The sequence below is a fragment of the Pinus tabuliformis genome, chromosome 5_1, assembly GCF_031772625.1.
Source record: "Pinus tabuliformis cultivar Carrire ecotype Pingquan chromosome 5_1, CPIR1, whole genome shotgun sequence".
NCBI lineage: Eukaryota > Viridiplantae > Streptophyta > Pinopsida > Pinales > Pinaceae > Pinus > Pinus tabuliformis.
Genome location: NC_142305.1, coordinates 257007791 through 257026581, shown reverse-complemented (window position 1 = coordinate 257026581; position 18791 = coordinate 257007791). Strand labels below are relative to the sequence as shown.

Below are 18791 nucleotides of genomic sequence, written 5' to 3'. Positions count from 1 at the left end.
TTGAGCTGCCCCATGTGGACATTCATTCATTTATTTATTTATTTTAACTTAATGAATTTTTTTTAATTAAAAAATGTGATGGCCAGTTCCATGGTTGTGTCCCCATCCATAAATATACTATTTTACCTCAATTGCTTTAAAATTATTAATTGTTATTTTATTTTTTTATTTTTTTCATAATTTATTTTTTATTTTTTATTTTTATTTTTTAAATCTAATTTTAAATAATATACATTAGAGAAGAATGCTGTGGGCAAAACCATGGGTTGTGAAAAAGTGGAGCCCAAAAACATCAATCTTCAAATTTACTCTTTTATTTCAATTTTGTTTTTATTATTTTTTATTATTTTGTTTAGTCTTTTTTTTTTTTAAGCTAAGGTAGGACCCTCTAAGTTATTCACCCCAAGATCTCCGCTTCAGGGCCATTGCCACCCAAGATTTTCGCTTCCTTGACACTTCATTCGAGGGCCATTGCCACTTGAGCTGCCCCAACGAACATTTATTTATTTATTTTTTTAATTTAATCAATTTTTTTATTTAAAAAATGTTACCACCATTACCATGGTTGTGTCCCCATCCATAAATATACTATTTTATTATTAATTGTTATTTTATTTTTTTATTTTTTCAAAGTAATTTTATTTTTTATTTTTTATTTTTTTAAATCTAATTTGATTATAGAGAAAAATACCACCATCAAAACCAAAGATTATAAAAAACATAAAGCCCAAAAACATGGTAAATTGACGTGTTATATGGATTTTATTTTAATTGTTAATTTATTTTAATTTAAGGAAAAGGCCCCTTTGTATTTTTTAGTTCTAATGTTGCTTATATAATACCATGAATGAGCATTACCTAAAAGAGTGAAATTGTGCGTTTCATTTTAAGTCCGTAACTGAGCTACTTTCATAACTCAGCGAGTGCGTCTTTATCTTTGACTCCGTAGTTTTAATATCCGAAGTACTTCGTGCCTCATGAGAAGAATAGCAGTCCGGTGCAGTCGGTGGTCTGCGATCATGCTGCAGTAGAAGTTGTCATTGTGGAAATTTGCGTTTCATCCTTTTCTCTGCCGTTTTAAGATTTTCTGTCCGTTTTATCTTTAATTCAGCTGGTGAGTTAATTTATTTTCTGTCCATTAATTTTTTTCTAAGACTCCGAAGTTTTGATATCTGAAGCACTTCGTGGCTCATCAGGAGAATAGCAGTGGGTGAAGAAGTTGGCATTGTGGAAATTTGCGTTTCATCCTTGTCTCTGCAGTTTTAAGATTTTCTGTCCGTTTTATCTTTAACTCAGCTGGTGCGTTAATTTATTTTCTGCGAGTCAGCTGGTGCGTTTCATCAGCTAGTGGGTTTTATCTTTAAATCAGCTAGTAGCTTTAAGATTTTCTGTAAATCGGCTAGTAGTTTTAAGATTTTCTGTAAATCAGCTAGTAGTTTTAAGATTTTCTAGTGGGTTTTATCTTTAACTCTGTTGTTTTAATATATGAAGCACCTTCGTGCCACATCAGAAGAATAGCAGTCACTGCTACTGCGTTTTGGTTAGAAGAATAGCCGAAATTATGGAACGAGAAAGCCAAAGAGGGCGAGGAGAAACACGTAGAGCAGGGAATACCAGCCGCGGTAGTACCTCAAACGCTTCCTCCTTGTCCCGCAGTAATGCTCGGAGCAGAAGTAGGAGTAGGAGTGTGGATCGTGACAGGAGGAGTGGTAGGAGTGTGGATGATGACAGGAGGAGTGGTAGGATCATTAGTTCCAATCACCCGAGTGATGACAGTGACCTGACAGAAGTAGTAGTAGGACTTTTACTTGCAATAATAGGACCTATCGAAAGAGGAGAACCAGCTGTACATATGGGACCGGCGAATAGAGCTGCCGTGCAGCAGCTGCGCCGCGTAATCATTTCTGAACAACATATCAATAATGAAAATAATTCAATTTGTTCAATTTGCCATGAGCAATACAAAGTGGGGGAGGAGGCGCGCGTTATGCCATGTGGGCATATGTACCACGAGACCTGCATATTTAGATGGCTGGAAAGGCAACATACATGTCCTCTCTGTCGATTCGAGATGCCAATTCAACGCTGATTGTAAAGGATTTATCATTTCAGTATTCTAAAGGTTAGGCGAAAGATTTATTTTGACGAAAGGATTTATTTTGACGATGAACACTGAATAGTTCGACACCGATGATAAATTATATTTAATGCAATTTCTCCGTAACGTAATACGGATTGTGAAAGATATTTCGTTTCACCCATTTTCTTTAGGATTTGGTGAAACAATTTAACTACTATGCCTCGGATGATATGGGCAATGCCTAAAACCTACGAGGTTATCTGGCAAAACCCTTGTTCGTTTGCTTTTTTGTTTTTTAATTGCTTCTGTTTCTGTGTAAGTTGAAATGAATTAGAATTAAATGTAAATCATATTGACGGGGAATGCCAATTGTAGACGTTATATCATATGATCTCTGATTTAGAGTGGGTTTATCATGACTCTTTTCCTGTCTGTTGTGTAGTTTATCCTATGAATATGATAATGCTTTCTCCTTGTTAATCTGCGACTTAATTTTCTGTACATGCTTAAACGAAGTGAAATTTAGGTTCCGTCTTAGGGTTTGTCGCGATGAATGATGAATTGCGTGTGATGAGAAACTCTATAATGGGTAATTTGCGGCTGAATACCGTGATGCCACACCTTAGAGACCTGATGCCATCATTCCTTCTTTCATTTGAATTTTGCAGTCATCTCTTTCACTTTTACTGTGTTGTTTTACGCTTTATTCTGTGAAGTGTCACCTGCTGTGGTTGGGTTTTATGCGTATCTGTGGATCTGGAGGAGTGAAATGACGAGCAAATGATTCCCTATTGGTTTGATTGCCAGGATGATGGCATTCTCAGTTAGTAGTCTATCTGATCACTCTGCAGGCCGAGCATTCTATGCTTATTATTTATGGGTTTTCGTTTTAAAGGGTGCATTTAAATATTTGGGAGATTTCGGCCTCTCGTGAGTAATTTCTTTCAGGCAGTTAAAGGGTGGTTGTTTACATGAATTATAAAAACGGAAGGTTACTCTCTGTTACTCTCTGTCACGAAGATGGTTGATTGTGAGTAAACTCTTTCTTCAAATCACCCAAATATTCTGAATTTCCATGTTGGAACCATCGGTTTTTATCTTGATCCTCTGCTAAGAGGGTGGGTTTGCTTTTTTTAATGAAGGATTGCTCAAATGCATTTAAAGCCTGTACAACAGATTCAATATATCGAGGACAACTGGTTCAGTTATAAGCATTGGTTTTTTGAAACAGAATAGAGCATATAACCACCAGACTACACACTGACAAACGGCAGTGTCCTGCAATACTGTCCAATGAATTATGGATAGCCAATTACCTGTCTTGTTATCTCATCTTTGGAAGATGAATCATTGGGTGTCTTTATTCGGATGTCTACAGTATTCATAGCCAGTCACCAATGGACTGTTCCCACCAATGTCTTGTAATCTCATCTTATGGATTGATACGGTGTCTTTGTTGTAGGTGACTTGAACTCACAGAGATATTGCTATTTTAGGGGCAGATATGGCAGAAACACATTTCCTGCAATATCCCCCGATAGACGATTCCTATGGAGCAATCGATTTTTTCAAACATCTGCGCATTTTCATGTATGGTAGCTGTGGTGCCCATTTCTTTCCCAGGGTAAAAGTCTTTTCTGTTTTTCTTTATATATTCAGTTATTCATGAGAATTCGTCTGCCTGCCAGCAAGTCTTAATGCCTAAGTAGTTATAAGCTTCTTTGAAGTACGAACAGTTGCATATTCATTCAGTTATATCAGGTCTCCAAAGTGGGACTTCATTGTCACCATTGTAGAGCTGTCCCCTTCAGCGTTTTCGGTAAATGTGGAAAAAATACAACCCGCTAAATTGCTCTTAATCTCCTAAATCGTTAGTTCTTTCTTATTCTCATTCTTGAGTAACATGCTCAGAAATCCACTTTTAATGCCATAGTGAAGTTCAGGACCTCCCATCATCCACTCTCAAGGCCTTTGAGTTCCTATTTCTCCATTCATCCACTCTCAAGGCCTTTGAGTTTGTAGAGGTTAGAATATCGGGCAGCCTTGCCTGTGTGATGGGTCATTGGCATTAGCGTAGGAACTTATTATTATTGCTTCCACAAAGACTACATGGAGGTAATCTAGGTAATCTTTCGACTATAAGCACAAGGAGGTTATGCTCTTAAAAGCAACGATGGTTGATGGGTGATGTATTTTTGGGTTTACTCCATAGGCTTCATTAAAGTAGAACTATAATATATAATATATTTCTGTTTTGCTTATTATTTTTTATATAGAAACTAAAAAGAATTATTTAACTCTGGGGCCTCCTTTGAAGGCTCCATCCAAGGAGCCAAAGGATGTGCTCTACCTATATTCTTTGAAGTGGTAGCATTTTCTTTGTAGCTTTGTTTTCTTTTTAGTATTTGCTTTTTGAAGTTCATCTTAAATATTTCTAATCACATGGAAGACTAAGGGAAAAGATAAGATGATATAATTATATTCATGTCTAACTATTGACCACAAAGTAGGTCAAAGGGACTACTGAGTACAATGATGTCCATACAATGCTGGAGAACTAGACTCTTTCCCTTTAAAAAAAAATGCAATGCATGAATAAAAGGTACAATGGAGGAACATAAAAGGTACAATTTATGGAATGCCATGGAGAGAGGTACCAAGAGCTACTCAGTTTGAGGATGAGACCCATCTCTCTTAACTTTTAAAGTTGATGAAGAACCATCTCTCTTAACATTAGAGGTTGATGAAGAACACTCAAGAAAACTCCACACAATCTCTTGGCAGGATGAAGGGCTAGTGGAAAGTGTTTTTTGCTTGGGGGAGTTGGTGCATTGTTGAGGTTTGGAGGACCTAGTTTGTCTCCCAGGAGCTCATTAATGATTTGTTGTTGATGGGGGAGTTGGTGCATTGTTGAGGTTTGGAGGACCTAGTTTGTCTCCTAGGAGCTCATTACTGATTTGTTGTTGAAACCTCATGTAGCAAGGTGAGGTCCAGTGGATCTTCACTCATCTAAAGTCTAGATATGTTAATTTTTGGTATGTTCTATGCTAGAGCAATTTATTTAAATTTTCACATTAGCAATCACATCAACATTATGATAAACTGCAAATAGAACATAAATATAAAACTCAGAAGACAAGCCAAGGCAAGAGCACACAAGATATGGCGCAAGCCAAGGACAAACCCCACAACCTGTGGGAAACCCTTTGATCAAATCTTCTTTTATCTTCAAATTGTGTCTATTATGCCAACATAATCATTTATACATGCAAGACACAGATAATCATTTTAACGTGATCTCTATTTGGCTGAGATAGAGTTAGTGGTTGTAGAGATAGCACGCTGTTCAAAGTGACCTTTATGTAGTGAAAGCTGCAAGGGTTTTCTCTTCACCAAAACCCTTATCATATATGTTTCATAGGGAACCTGCACCTTGACATATGAGATCAGCATCATTCTTCCTGTACTGTGGATCTGCTCCCATACATGCGAGGTCATGACTGCGGCTACCTGGGCCTCATATACCTTGGCTCTCTGCGTCTAGGTGTCTTCCTCGCTGGGGCTCTTCTTCATGCTTGACTATGGCTGTCTCCATATCACAGCAGCTGTGGCTACTTAGGTTATAAGTGAGTTTCTTGGGGTATACTCAAACGTGGAATGGCAGAAAGGAGTGCGAGGATGCATGAACAGGTCCTAATGACTTGACCCATTGACTGCGTTTACCTCTTTATAAGCATGCGGATCCTCTTCCATACTGGATTGTGGTTATGATAGCAGCTTCTTCATTGACTGCGAGGGTATATTGTATGACTTCCCAGCATATATATTTCTATGAATGTCCAAAGTCACCCTATATATATAATGCCCAGGGTATTCACCTGCGTTGTGCATAAGTATATTGCTGTAGCCTATATACTCCAACGTTTATAGTATAGCAGTGTATATTATATGACTAAGTGACATTCATTCCCGTATCTGTATGATAATTGCATGATATGATTGCGTTCCCATATGTGTGGTATTATATGACTGCGAGGTATGCCTTCTTGACTGTAGCTAGGGTAAGGCTAGATCAGCCTTTAGAGAAACCTATTCTCCTTTAGATCTCTCTCTCCACAAAACCCAAACAGGTGGAGAGAGATCACAAGAGATGTGTGCAAATGATATCAAATCCTCATCCGTTATACTAAAATGAGCATGATGAATAGACACTTCGGTTGTGCTTCTAGAGCCTACATAAGAGCCTGATAATAATTACATAAACAAAATAAATTCATATCTCCATAAATACGGATGATCTTTGGATCAATCCTACACCTCTCTACAAGAGGGATCCAATAAAATTATCAGCTGCCATAAATAAGCTCACCCACATGGAGTTTTGCCCTAGTTTCCAATTTAACACTCCCTCTCAACTAGGGGGAACTCCATCTGCTCATCCATATGTCGGACTGTACCATCAGTGCCCTGCACTGCTTTGTGCTCATCTTTGGTGAGCTCTGCTTGCTGTGCTCTACTCTACTCAGCTCTCCTCCCTCTACTAGCTCTGCTCTGTTGGCTCTGCTAGCTCTATTGTGCTTAGCTCTACTTGCTCTCTATTGTGCTTAGCTCTACTTGCTCTTGTCTTGCTAGCTTTGCTCTGTTGGCTCCTCTGCTCTGCTCATCTCCGCTGAACTATGAAGAAGAAGAATTGATCGAGAATGACTCATATCATTCTCCACTCACCTGAAGTGAGTCTCAGAGTGCATACCACTAGTCTCAGACGAGTCTCAACTGGTCCGAAGTCAGCTTCATAGTAAGTACCACTCCTACCACTAGTCCGAGACCAGTATCGCAGTCTCAGAGAGTGTACCACTCGTCCCAGACTAGTCTCAACCGACCCGAAGTCAGCACCATAGTATGTACCACTCTCACTAGTCCAAGACGAGTACTGCACTAACACGAAGTCAGTCTCGGAGTATGTACCACTGGTCCCAGACCAGTCTCAGCCGACCCGAAGTCAGCGTCATAGCATGTACAACTCCTACCACTGGTCCAAGACCAGTATCATTGATCCGAGATCAATGGAGGACATCCTAGCATAGGGAGTACGGTAGATACAACGATGCATCCATCGGTACTACTATGGTCCCTAACTTCATTTCCCTGCTCATTGATCAAATGAGAGGTACTTCCCATGAGTCCCAGACTGCATGGGTAGAATGCCTCGACACGAGAACTTAATCAATCCTGTCCTCACAGGAGAACACATCAATCCTGCTACAATCGCCATGGAGAACACATCAATCGAGGCCTCACAGGAGAACTAATCATCCTGCTACACAAGAGAGCGAATCATCTTGTCCCACAAGAGAGCGAATCATCTTGTTTCAGTGCGCACCGCGAGGGGAGGGTGAGTCACCCTGTGGTCATATGTTGCTCCAGTAGATTCTATAAGCCCCACAAAGCTCTGAGAGCTCATTTTATGCAACATGCGGGACCCTTTTACAAAGGTCTCTTGATGACTCCAAGTCATTCAGGAAAATCACAAATTTGATCTTTCCCCCGGAGCTTTAGCGACCTATATATCATCTCAGTGCAATGGAGCCTCCTTGCTCATCGCCTTTCCATATCCGAGATAAGGCAGTATTTGATGTCTGTCCCCTCGAGCAATTGTCGAATACACGATTCCTCAATAATCGAAAACAGCTAAGAAATTCCGCAACCATGCAGCTTCATACAAGATCATACTCGTAGCCATGTATTCGGTCTTGGTGGTGCTAATAGTGACCGACTTCTGCTTCCTGCATCGAAGCAGAATCCAAAGAGAACAAACATTGAAAAGTGCTCTAATGATCCTCCACACTGCGTGCCCACTCATCATTCGAATAATCATGTGGTTTCATATTTTCGGCAGTGTATCTCAATCCATGAGAGATTGTGCCCTGAAGATATCTGAGAAGATTCTTGGCACCAATCTAGTGAGGCTCAACCAAATATGAGCTCACCATGCTAACTGCAACACATATGTCGAGACGGAGGCTCTCCAAGAACATCAACACGAATGAGTTTATGAAACTGAGAGGCGTTTCCCAAATCTGGTCCTACATCATTACCATGTAACTTCTGAAAGTTAAGATCCTCGAGGCAGTCACAAGCTTGCATCTTATCTTCCCACATTCAGAATCCAACTCCCTCTCTCTCCTATAAATGAGAGGGTCTGCACCTGTGAGACATAGGTGCCGGTACGAGAGGTTTATCATCCACAACCTTCGAGTAATGGTTTGGATCGGTTTCACTCCTAGTGATTCTCAACTGCATTAGACAACTATCAATCCTCTCATATTATGCCTGAGGTGTTTTTCTTCAAGCCATAGAGGGCTTTCTTCCACCTGTATACATGAGATTCCTTGATCATGATTCTCAAACTCCTCGGGTTGTTTCAAACCTGTGAACCTGCTGCATGAGGGGAATGGTACCCTTATAATACTTTCCTTTGGTACATTTCAGACATGTACCTTCATGCTTCCTTTTGAATTCAGGCATCCTAGTCACCGTCTGACTCACAGACCTCCGGAGCTGAGTCAATGGACATGGTCCCCAGTGGACTTCCTGCAACTTGATACAACCCTGAACTCAAAAACATCTTTGAAGGATATATTTTCAAACACGTACCTTTCCACGATAAGTGCCACCCTCTAACCTTTGACTTCCATTTCCGATATGGACATCGAGTTCTTCTTGCGATCAGGTACATAAAAGAGATTTTGAGGTTCCTTGCTTTCGTGGAAGACTCGACCATTGTCTTTGATGACCCGCATCTCTAACATTCGGGCACTCCTTCGCATAAGGGCCGAACTCATAACCAATACATCTACCTTTCCTTCCTACCCTTAGATCTGAACTTCCCAATGAAGTGATGCCATCAGAAGTTTTGTTGCGCCATTCTAATAACATTCTCTGCTTCAACTTCACCCTAGGTGAATTATGAGGAACCCATTGATCCTTTTGTCTTGTCCCAACTGTATTTGGTGATTGCTCTTTCACTCTTGCTTGGGCATTGTCTTCACCTCACCTCCGATACCATGTTAATTTTTGGTATGTTCTATGCTAGAGCAATTTATTTAAATTTTCACAGTTAGCAATTACATCAGCATTATGATAAACTGCAGATAGAACATAAATATAAAACGCAGAAGACAAGCCAAGGCAAGAGGACACAAGATATGGCGCAAGCCAGGGACAAACCCCACAACGTGTGGGGAAACCCTTTGATCAAATCTTCTTTTATCTTCAAATTGTGTCTATTATGCCAAGATAGTCATTTATACATGCAAGACTGCAATAATCGTTTTAACGTGATCTCTATTTGGATGAGACAGAGTTAGTGGCTGTCGAGATAGCACGCTCTTCAAAGTGATGTTTATGTAGTGCAAGCTGCAAGGGTTTCCTCTTCACCAAAACCCTTATCATATATGTTTCATACGGAACCTGCACCTTGACATATGAGATCAACATCATTCTTCGTGTATTGTGGATCTGCTCCCATACATGCAAGGTCATGACTGCGGCTACCTCGGCCTCATATACCTTGGCTCTCTGCGTCTAGGTGTCTTCCTCGCTGCGGCTCTTCTTCATGCTTGACTATGGCTGTCTCCATATCACAGCAGGTGTGGCTACTTAGGTTATAAGTGAGTTGCTTAGCGTATACTCAAACGTGGAATGGCAGAGAGGAGTGCGAGGTTCACATCCATGAACAGGTCCTAATGACTTGACCCATTGACTGCATTTACCTCTTTATAAGCATGCGGATCCTCTTCCATACTGGATTGCGGTTATGATAGCAGCTTCTTCATTGACTGCGAGGGTATATTGTATGACTTCTGAGCATAGATATTTCTATGAATGTCCAACGTGAGCATATATATATAATGCCTAGCGTATTCACGTGCGTTGTGGATAAATATATTACTGTAGCTTATATACTCCAACGTTTATATTATAGCACTGTATATTATATGACTACGTGACATTCATTCCCGTATGTGTATTATAACTCCATGGTATGATTGTGTTCCCATATGTGTGGTATTATATGACTGGGAGGTATGCCTTCTTGACTGCAGCTAGGGTAAGGCTAGATCAGCCTTTAGAGAAACGTATTCTCCTTTAGATCTCTCTGTCCACAAAACCCAAACACGTGGAGAGAGATCACAAGAGATGTGTGCAAATGATATCAAATCCTCATCTATTTATACTAAAATGAGGATGATTAATAGACACGTCAGTTGGGCTTCTAGAGCCTACGTAAGAGCTGGTCGGCTTGATAATAATTACATAGACAAAATAAATTCATATCTCCATAAATACTTATCGGAATCGGATGATCTTTGGATCAATCCTACACCTATCGACGAGAAGGATCCAATAAAATTATCAGCTGCCATAAATAAACTGACCCACATGGAGTTTTGCCCTAGTTGCCAATTTAACAAGATATGAACTAGTATCAATTCGTCTTTTGGTAATCCGTGTGTGAAGGTAGTGTCTTGAAAAATGTCATGATTCTCTCTGTGGGGTTTGGTCTAATGGGAGGTTCAAGAATATTGGCTCAGAGCTACAGAGCCTCTTTCATATATAGGGCCAAACATCTCTCATCGAGATACTTGAAAAAGCTGGCTAGGGTTTGAGAATATGTGAACAAGCAATGAAACCTTCCTCTAATCTCATAGTAGAAAGGGCATCCAAAGATGAAGTGTTCCTTGGTTTCCAGATTTTGTAAATAACATGCTTCACAGATTTTGTTTGGGCTATCAATCTTGTGGTCCATCTCTACTCGAAGTTTATGAGAACCTACCTTGAATTAGCCTAGAGGAATGTGAAGAGCATGCATCTAATGACGAAATGTATACCGAGGTCAAACAATGAGCTTGTCTCTCAACTCCAAGAAGTGCTCAAACGTAGAAAACCCTCTTTGGGTGCAACCCTCTTAGAGGATTGACCAAGGTGACCTCGATGAAATGCTTGTAGATGTCCTCCTTGATGATCTTGTTCTACTCCTTCCTAGTAGGTAAAAGGTGACTAGGAGAATCTAAGTAACGTCAGAAAGGAGGGAGACTATCCAACTCATTGTCCACTAACTCTTAGGAGATATGTTGTAGCAGCTACAACTACCCTCCAAAATTTTGGCTCGTATACAAATTCTAGAGCCTACCTTGGATCTTGGGTCACTTGTTAGTAAGGTGGTGATCTCAAATTTCCCCTCCTTGATCTTAAGAGTTGTTCATGCTCTCATATTTATGTAGTGTGTTTCATCATTGGGCATAGGGATTTTTGTTTGTCATGTAAAGGGAATGTTGTTTTGCTTCAAGGGAAAGCATGCACGTGTGAGTTGTTATCATCAAATACACATGTTTCACACTCACTTCACGCACTCTTGTCACGAAGGTTGTTGCATCAAGCAAAGTATGTTTTAAACATTCTATATTGTCTATGTTGCATTACTAAGTGTTCCTCTTCGATCATAGTCAAGTCTTATTGATGTTTACATACGTTTCACTCATTTTAGAAAGCCATTTTCCAGAGCAACCTAGTCTCATCCAGCTTCCTAGAACTGTGCACTTTTCTTCTACAACCCTCAAGCTTCTACCCTTTCATATTGAAACCATGCAGTGTGTAGATAGCCCCACATCCCTAGGCATCCAAAACTGCGTAGTGGTTTCCTTTACTTTCCTTCCCCAAATGGAACCCGTTGTCATCAGAAATTGTGCACTATTGTCCCTCAGCTACCCAGTCTACCATGCAGTGTGAAACTGCGAAGATGTGTCCTCTCAAAACCCATCGTGCAGTAGTTATTTTCATCCAGAATCTACGCAGTGTCTTGTGCCTCAAAACTGTGCAGTGTTGTCCAAGCTGCCCTCTCTCTTTTGCAATTTGAAATTGTGTAGATGGGCCTAATAAGGCCTCATTCCGACAACAATCACTGCCTGCTGAAACATTGTTGATTTATCTCTCAGTGACAATAGGAAAATATGACATGCTGAGATCACTCCTAAGGAGTTGAAGAGAAGGACCAAGAAGACTAAGTGATGGTAAAGGTGAGGACCACATGAAAACTCCATTGGATGCATGGTCATCTTGAGGGTGAGTATGGTAAGTAAATAACACCTTTTGAAGTACACCTCTTAGTTGAGTTTGTAGGACTTCTTGTTAGTGTCATATCATCAGGTCTTCAATAGCATGCATGTGCACAAACACAAAAGTCATTTCATGTGCTTCCTCTACATGTCTTGCTTTCTTTTTGCTTGTTTGACCAACTGTCATGTTTAGTAAGTTGATTGTTATGTCATGCTTACGACCTTGTTCTGGTAATGTTGAAGGTTTGTGTATGAGTTGGGTTCACTATGTAAACATCTATCGCACTCACACATGATGTTGTAAACACTGTCGTGCAAGTGTCGTCACAGTCATTTGAAGGTCTATCTGAAGTGTCGCACTTGTCTCTTTCACCATGAGACAGTCCCATAGTTAGTTGCACTTAGGCATGTTGTCTTGCTGGTTTGAGGTGTCTTGCCATCGAGTCATGTCGAGTGTGTGTTCACAAAGTCATGTATACATGAGTTCACTTGCTCACAAACTTAGCCATTTTTTCGAAAACATGTCGACGAGACCACCCTCCATGAGATGAACCTCCACTCAGCTGCACTGCACAGTCTTAGTGCTTAGTGATCAAGCATTGTTGCCAAGAACTATGCAGAGCTTGAGGTTGCCCTCCAGGCAGTGTGTACTATAGAATTCTGGAATCGACCTCACTCAATGTCACCTAGAATAATGCAGAAGTTGCCCAAGAAATTATCTTAGTCTATGCTTCCCGCAAGCCTATCCATCAAGCCTCCTCCTCATGAACTAGAGAATTTGACTTAGGCACTAACATAGGGTTGCACTCCCAAAAATTGTGCAGAAGCTCCTAGCCTGCCTACTTACATTGCCTGAAGAAATTGTGCAAAAAAGATGGACATGCACTCACTCCCTTTCACTGCATTGTCTTTGGAAATTGTGTAGTTTTGTTAGCGAGTCCCCATACTGGCTTGCTTGCCACAACTGAAAATTGTGCAGTTTTCTTTTACAGTATACCTATTGCTCGACACCCCACTCAGCCCAGAAACTGCATAGACGTGTCCTGCATGACTGCCTCCTAGACCTACACAGTTTTGGCCATCAAGCTCGTGCAGCCCACTCCTATTTCCCATTCCCGACCTCCTCTGGAAATTTGTGCACTTTTCCCTACGAGTACCACTTGTTGCCCACACTTCCTTACCTGGAAAAACTACACAATTCTGCCTCCATGTTGAGCCAGATCCCGTTGATGTCACTGTTGTCCGAGATTTCTCAACCCAAACTCTCAATGACCTCTGTGTAGTTTTTCACATTTTGAATTGGCATGTCACACCCCTACACTGGCGGTAATCTTCCAACCGCACTATAGTGAAGTGCGGCACCAGAGAACACTTTCTTTTCACCAATACTTATGTTCATGGACTATTCCTAACCATTCATACTTAGTTTATTTTTCGTTACCAAGTCTTATATTTTTCCTTTATATAAAAGAACACCCATACACATTCATTATCCATAACAATTAACACATATACACAATTGCAATAGTATAAAGGGAGGGGAAACACCCTGTAATATGAGTCTACCCGATATCAATATATATAATTTTCCACTTTCATAAAAATTCAAGTTAAACCTTGGAAACCCCAAGTTTACACTTAGTCAAATTTTCAACCATGTCATTTACCTAACTTGGGCACTCCTCGTCATATCCATGTCGCCACACCTAAGTGCCCTCCACACGAGTCACACCCTCCTTTTTTCAAACCGACACACCACCGTCTCGTCATGCAAGGCGCGCCCTCACCTGGGTTGCTCAACATGTGAGTCACCATTTGCCTTCATTTCAGCGTGCATGACACACCCTCACTCGACTGCCCATCTGCACGTCCACCTGTCCATCGCACACTTTGTTTCATTGGTCAGGCGCACCCGTTGTGCCACCTTACCCAACTCACCAAGATGTCCACCGAACACCTGTCTTGGCTCCTGCCCATCGTACTATCCATTGGTTCACATGATGGTTGTGCACATTGCACCCTCACCCGAGTTGCCATTCACCCCTACTCGTCGTCATGTAGCTCCTGCATGATGCCCAACCTCAGTCAAAATGATACCTTGTTGTTTTCGGGAAAAGTGTCTATTCAAAACGACCCTATCCCACAGGGTTGTGACAAAGACCTCAGAAACAAACAAGGAAAACTACTCTTGTATTCTTCTTTATGAACAATAAATGAAGATGATTAAGATGAACCGACCTGTGTCTTGCGCTAGTTGTTCGATCCAATCTCTCTTCTCTTTGCCAGCTTCCAACGATCTGCTCCCTCACTTGCCCAGCGTCACCGAGTTCTTGCAAGTTCACAGAAGAGAGAAACTACACAAAGACATGGAATTATGTTCATAAAAAGCTTAGGATCAGATTTAAGCTAAACATACAAATATAACACACATCAGATATACAAGCATGTAGGAGAAACTCAAGTAGTTTTATTGATAAAACAAGAAGATCCAGGAGGAGTTACAACCGATGATTCATGATCCAGCATCAGCCTCCCAGCATAGAATCCCTTCTTCACCTCCAACAAAGCATAAATCACCCAATACTCTGATATCAATCACAAAACCAACAACAATTCTCTGCAATGTACAAAATTCCAGCCTCCTGGATCTCTTGGTGAGGGATCCATATATAGATGTGTGCAAAGAGGATGAGTCAGCTCATGAATTGATTAGTGGCTTCTCTCTATCAGTTCTTGCTTCCACTTGGAGACTGAGAGCCTCTTACTCATCACTGGTTGAATTCAGTGAGGCAAGCGTCATTGGAGAAGATTCTGGAAGCTTCCGTTGTCTCTCCACCTCGTTGAATGACTCTGCCACTTGTCATTTCCCGCTCAACGCACCCTCGTAGTGCATTCAAATGCGTTGCAACGCAACTAGCGAGTGTATTTGTGTGCTTTGCAACGCAGCCAGCTAGTGGAGCACTTGAAATGATCCTGTTTTGACTAGTTTTGAGCAGTTTCTGGTGGAGAACTTCTGGGAGAAGCTGTAATTTGTTGACCTTGTTTCTTTAGGAGCTGGAACAACACCTTTAGGGACTTAGGATCCCTTGGTTTATGGACATTTCATGCTTATAGTTGTAAGGCACAAGAATGTCTATAACAGTTGCCCCCTAAAGTATGAGGCCGTTTCTTGGGTGAAATGCTTTATTAGGAGGATCTGAAGTTCTTCTAATGCTAGAGAGGAGACCTGTAATGAGATACAATACAATACATTATTTTCATACTGTTTTCATGATCTAGATGAGGCGGGCATCCCTTAGATGAGGCTAAATTTGTTTTTGTTATTACATTCTTTATTTCAAGGTCCATTTTATCACTAAAAGATATCCAAATGCTTTGTTCTATGATTCGATATTTTAGCTCTTATTAAGCATTTGTATAAATCTCGACCACCAAATTTAAATTTACATACTAATCTTGACATAAGATACAAGAATATGTTGGCATTGTCTTAACCTACAAGTAATGAATCAAGTAAGATTACATGTTATTAGCAAAGGAATCCAACATCAAAAGATAAAGAAATTGTGCCTTCAACAAGTAAGAAAGGGTTTTCCTAGGATCTAGTCTTGATGAAAATTATATTTATTATTTGTTCTAGCACCAAACAATCATGAAATTTTGTGAAGGATGAATGGCCTGATTCAAATGATTTTGTATTTATTGTTTTAGTTTTAAAATTTCTTATGTATTCTTCAATTCTAATGTAGTTTATCTTTCACAATGTACGATTTTTTTGATATTATCAAAGAATAGTTTCACATGGAAGTAATGGGTTTGATATTTATTTGTCATGCTAAATCTTCACTTAAACTCACTCAATTTGGATTGAGTTCAATATACAATATTATCTTGGATGCTAAGTAATGTTATAAGTAAATGGTTTAGAACTTAAAGTGCTTAGGAGTCATAAAGGAAATGATGAGTGTGGTAATTAAATGAATTATATCTTAAGAATATTTGAGTTATAATTTTGTTTTATGTGTCCATATTTGGTTTTTTTTTAGGAAATGTATACTTTCATGTGTTTCATGTAATACACCTTAATTTGAAGCTTCAATCTTACTTGTTGATACTTGAAGTGGAAGAATTGTGTTCTTTTGTATGAGTTAGAGTCTTTTTTATGTGTGATGGAATAGGATAAAGATGCCCTTTGGGGACCAAAATGATTGTGTGTGCTAAGTGTTGACAATTTTTTTGGGTTTTTTCCTTTTGAATATCAAAATAATATTTATTTGAATTAAAAAAACCCCATCTATTACAGGGAAAAGTGTCTACACAGAACTGCTTATCCCACTAAGGTGTGGCAACTACCTTAGAAACAAACAAAGTAAAGCTACTTTCGTTTTTCCTTTATGAAATATAGATGAGAGAAGAACAAAGAAGACCAACCTCTCTCTTGCGCTTATCTCCTAGTTCGATTCCTCTCTCTCTTGATAGTCCTTCGCTACTTACTCCTTTGTACACCCAGCTTCACAGGGTACCTGTAGGATCAAAGTAGCATAACACTATACAAGAACATGGATCTATAATCATAAACAATCTAGGATCAGATTTAAATTGACCATACAAATGCATAAAACATATATGACACAAGAGTATGGAGGAAAACTTGAATAGATTTTATTGATAATCAAGAAAGAGCCAAGGGAGTTACAACTAGTTGTTCTGACCCAGCATCATCCTCTCAGCAAGTAAGCCCTTATTCACCTCATACAAAGCTTAGATCACCCAACACTATGATGTTGTCTCAAGAAACCAACATCAATTGCTTACAAGATGCAAAATTCCAGCGTCTGGATCTCTAGGATGAGGGATCCATATATAGATATCTAAAAGGGAGATGAGTCAGCTTGTGATTTGATTAGTGTCTTCCTTCTGATAGTTCTTTTTTCCACTTGGAGATTGATGATCTCTTACTCATCCTTCGTTGAATTCAGAGAGGCAAGTGTCACAGGAGAATTTTCTAGAAGATTCCATGCCTCTCCACCTCGGGGATTGACACTGCCATTTGTCACTTCTCGCCCATCGGACCCCATAGAAGGGCTTTTTGAAATGGAATGCACCTACAGAGTGTACTTAGGTGAGATGCAACGCATTTTGCTTGTGGAGCAGCTGAAATGATCCTGTTTTGACCAGTTTTGAGCAGTTTTTCGTGGAGAACTTCTGGGAGAAGCTGTAATCAGTTGACCTTGTTCCTTTAGGGGTTAGAACAACACTTTTAGGGACTTAGGAGCTCTTGTTTTATGGACATTTTATGCTTGGGGTTGCAGTGCCCAAAAATGTCTATAACAATTGTCGCCTAAAGCATGAGGTTGTTAATCTTTTGATGTTAGGTGAAATGCCTTATTATGAGGATCCGAAGTTCTTTCAAGCTGGGAGGAGACCTGTAATAAGATACAATACAATACATTATCTTCATGATATTTTCATGATCTAGCGGAGGCGGGCATTCCCATGCTCAGGTTTATAAATTCATTTTCATGTACATAGGATAGACAATCGTCTGAGTGTAGACTGATGATTCTGGTAGAGCCATCATCCCTTTGATTGGATGATTATCTGTGGAGCATTGATGTACATTTGATGTCTTTATTTCCCTGAATATATTTCGCAGCCTGGATGGATGAACTAGATCTGGGGTCTTCAATCTCGTTCGATCTTCACTCGCAGTACAAGTCTATCCATGTGAGAGATGTTCTAGAGTCGAACATGGAAAGACATCACCTGATTATCGGCCAATGATGTAAGCTATTAACAGGCATCAGAGGATTCACCGATAATGATAATGACCCTCAAGGTACTGCAGTACAATTCACGTGGTGTGAATAAAGGACTTGGCGTCGAAGACCACGCAAAATCTTTCGGTCGAAGGCCATTGATGTAAACCTATCGCCGGAAGTGAGAAACTTGCAATTGAGGCGTGCAAGCTTCAAAGTACTGAACGGGGTGTTCCTAGATCGACTTCTTGGATAATGAGCTAATGTCGACAAGAAGCCATCCATCACAAGAGGGCCTTAATGAATCCCACCTCAATGACACGGAACGAAGCAAATGCTTTTAATGGAGGTGAAAACGATCTGATGACATAAGGTTCAGGGTGGCGGTCATGAAAGAATGGAGTGTAAATGTATTGTAGCGGGTGAGACACAGGTGAATTCTCTGAATGACTTCTCTTGAACATATCGGCGACACTGACGTGATGGATTGGTAGCATTAACCCTAAATGTGGATGGTTTGACGGGAGCATAGTGATGTGACCGGTGAATGAAACAAACCAACCCGACTTGGATGCAGAGTGAAAGTGTCATTTTCAAGAGCGACTTGCTACCAACAAAGTTTCTTCAAGTTTTCTTCCCAATTTTTCCCCAGTCATTGCTGACCAGTACCTCTTTATTTTTGTCAAGCTTGAGGAGAATAACAGATGCTTGTTCTATAATTTTCCCTTTGGGTAAACCCATCGCTATCTTTTAACGAGCCTAGCGATAGTGAAACTCGTTCTTGTCTGCTATGGACAAGTTTGTCGCTATTAACTTTTAACGAGTTTAATGACAAAG

The 18791-nt window shown here is 40.1% G+C and overlaps 2 non-coding genes across 2 annotated transcripts; both read left to right on the top strand.

Annotated features, from left to right (window-relative positions):
• Positions 1-2638: 2638 nt before the first annotated feature.
• LOC149164373 (small nucleolar RNA Z101) lies at positions 2639-2722 on the top strand. The gene has a single exon (XR_016261032.1). It is a non-coding gene; the product is annotated as a small nucleolar RNA Z101 (small nucleolar RNA).
• Positions 2723-2842: 120 nt separating this feature from the next.
• LOC149164372 (small nucleolar RNA Z102/R77) lies at positions 2843-2926 on the top strand. The gene has a single exon (XR_016261041.1). It is a non-coding gene; the product is annotated as a small nucleolar RNA Z102/R77 (small nucleolar RNA).
• Positions 2927-18791: the final 15865 nt, after the last annotated feature.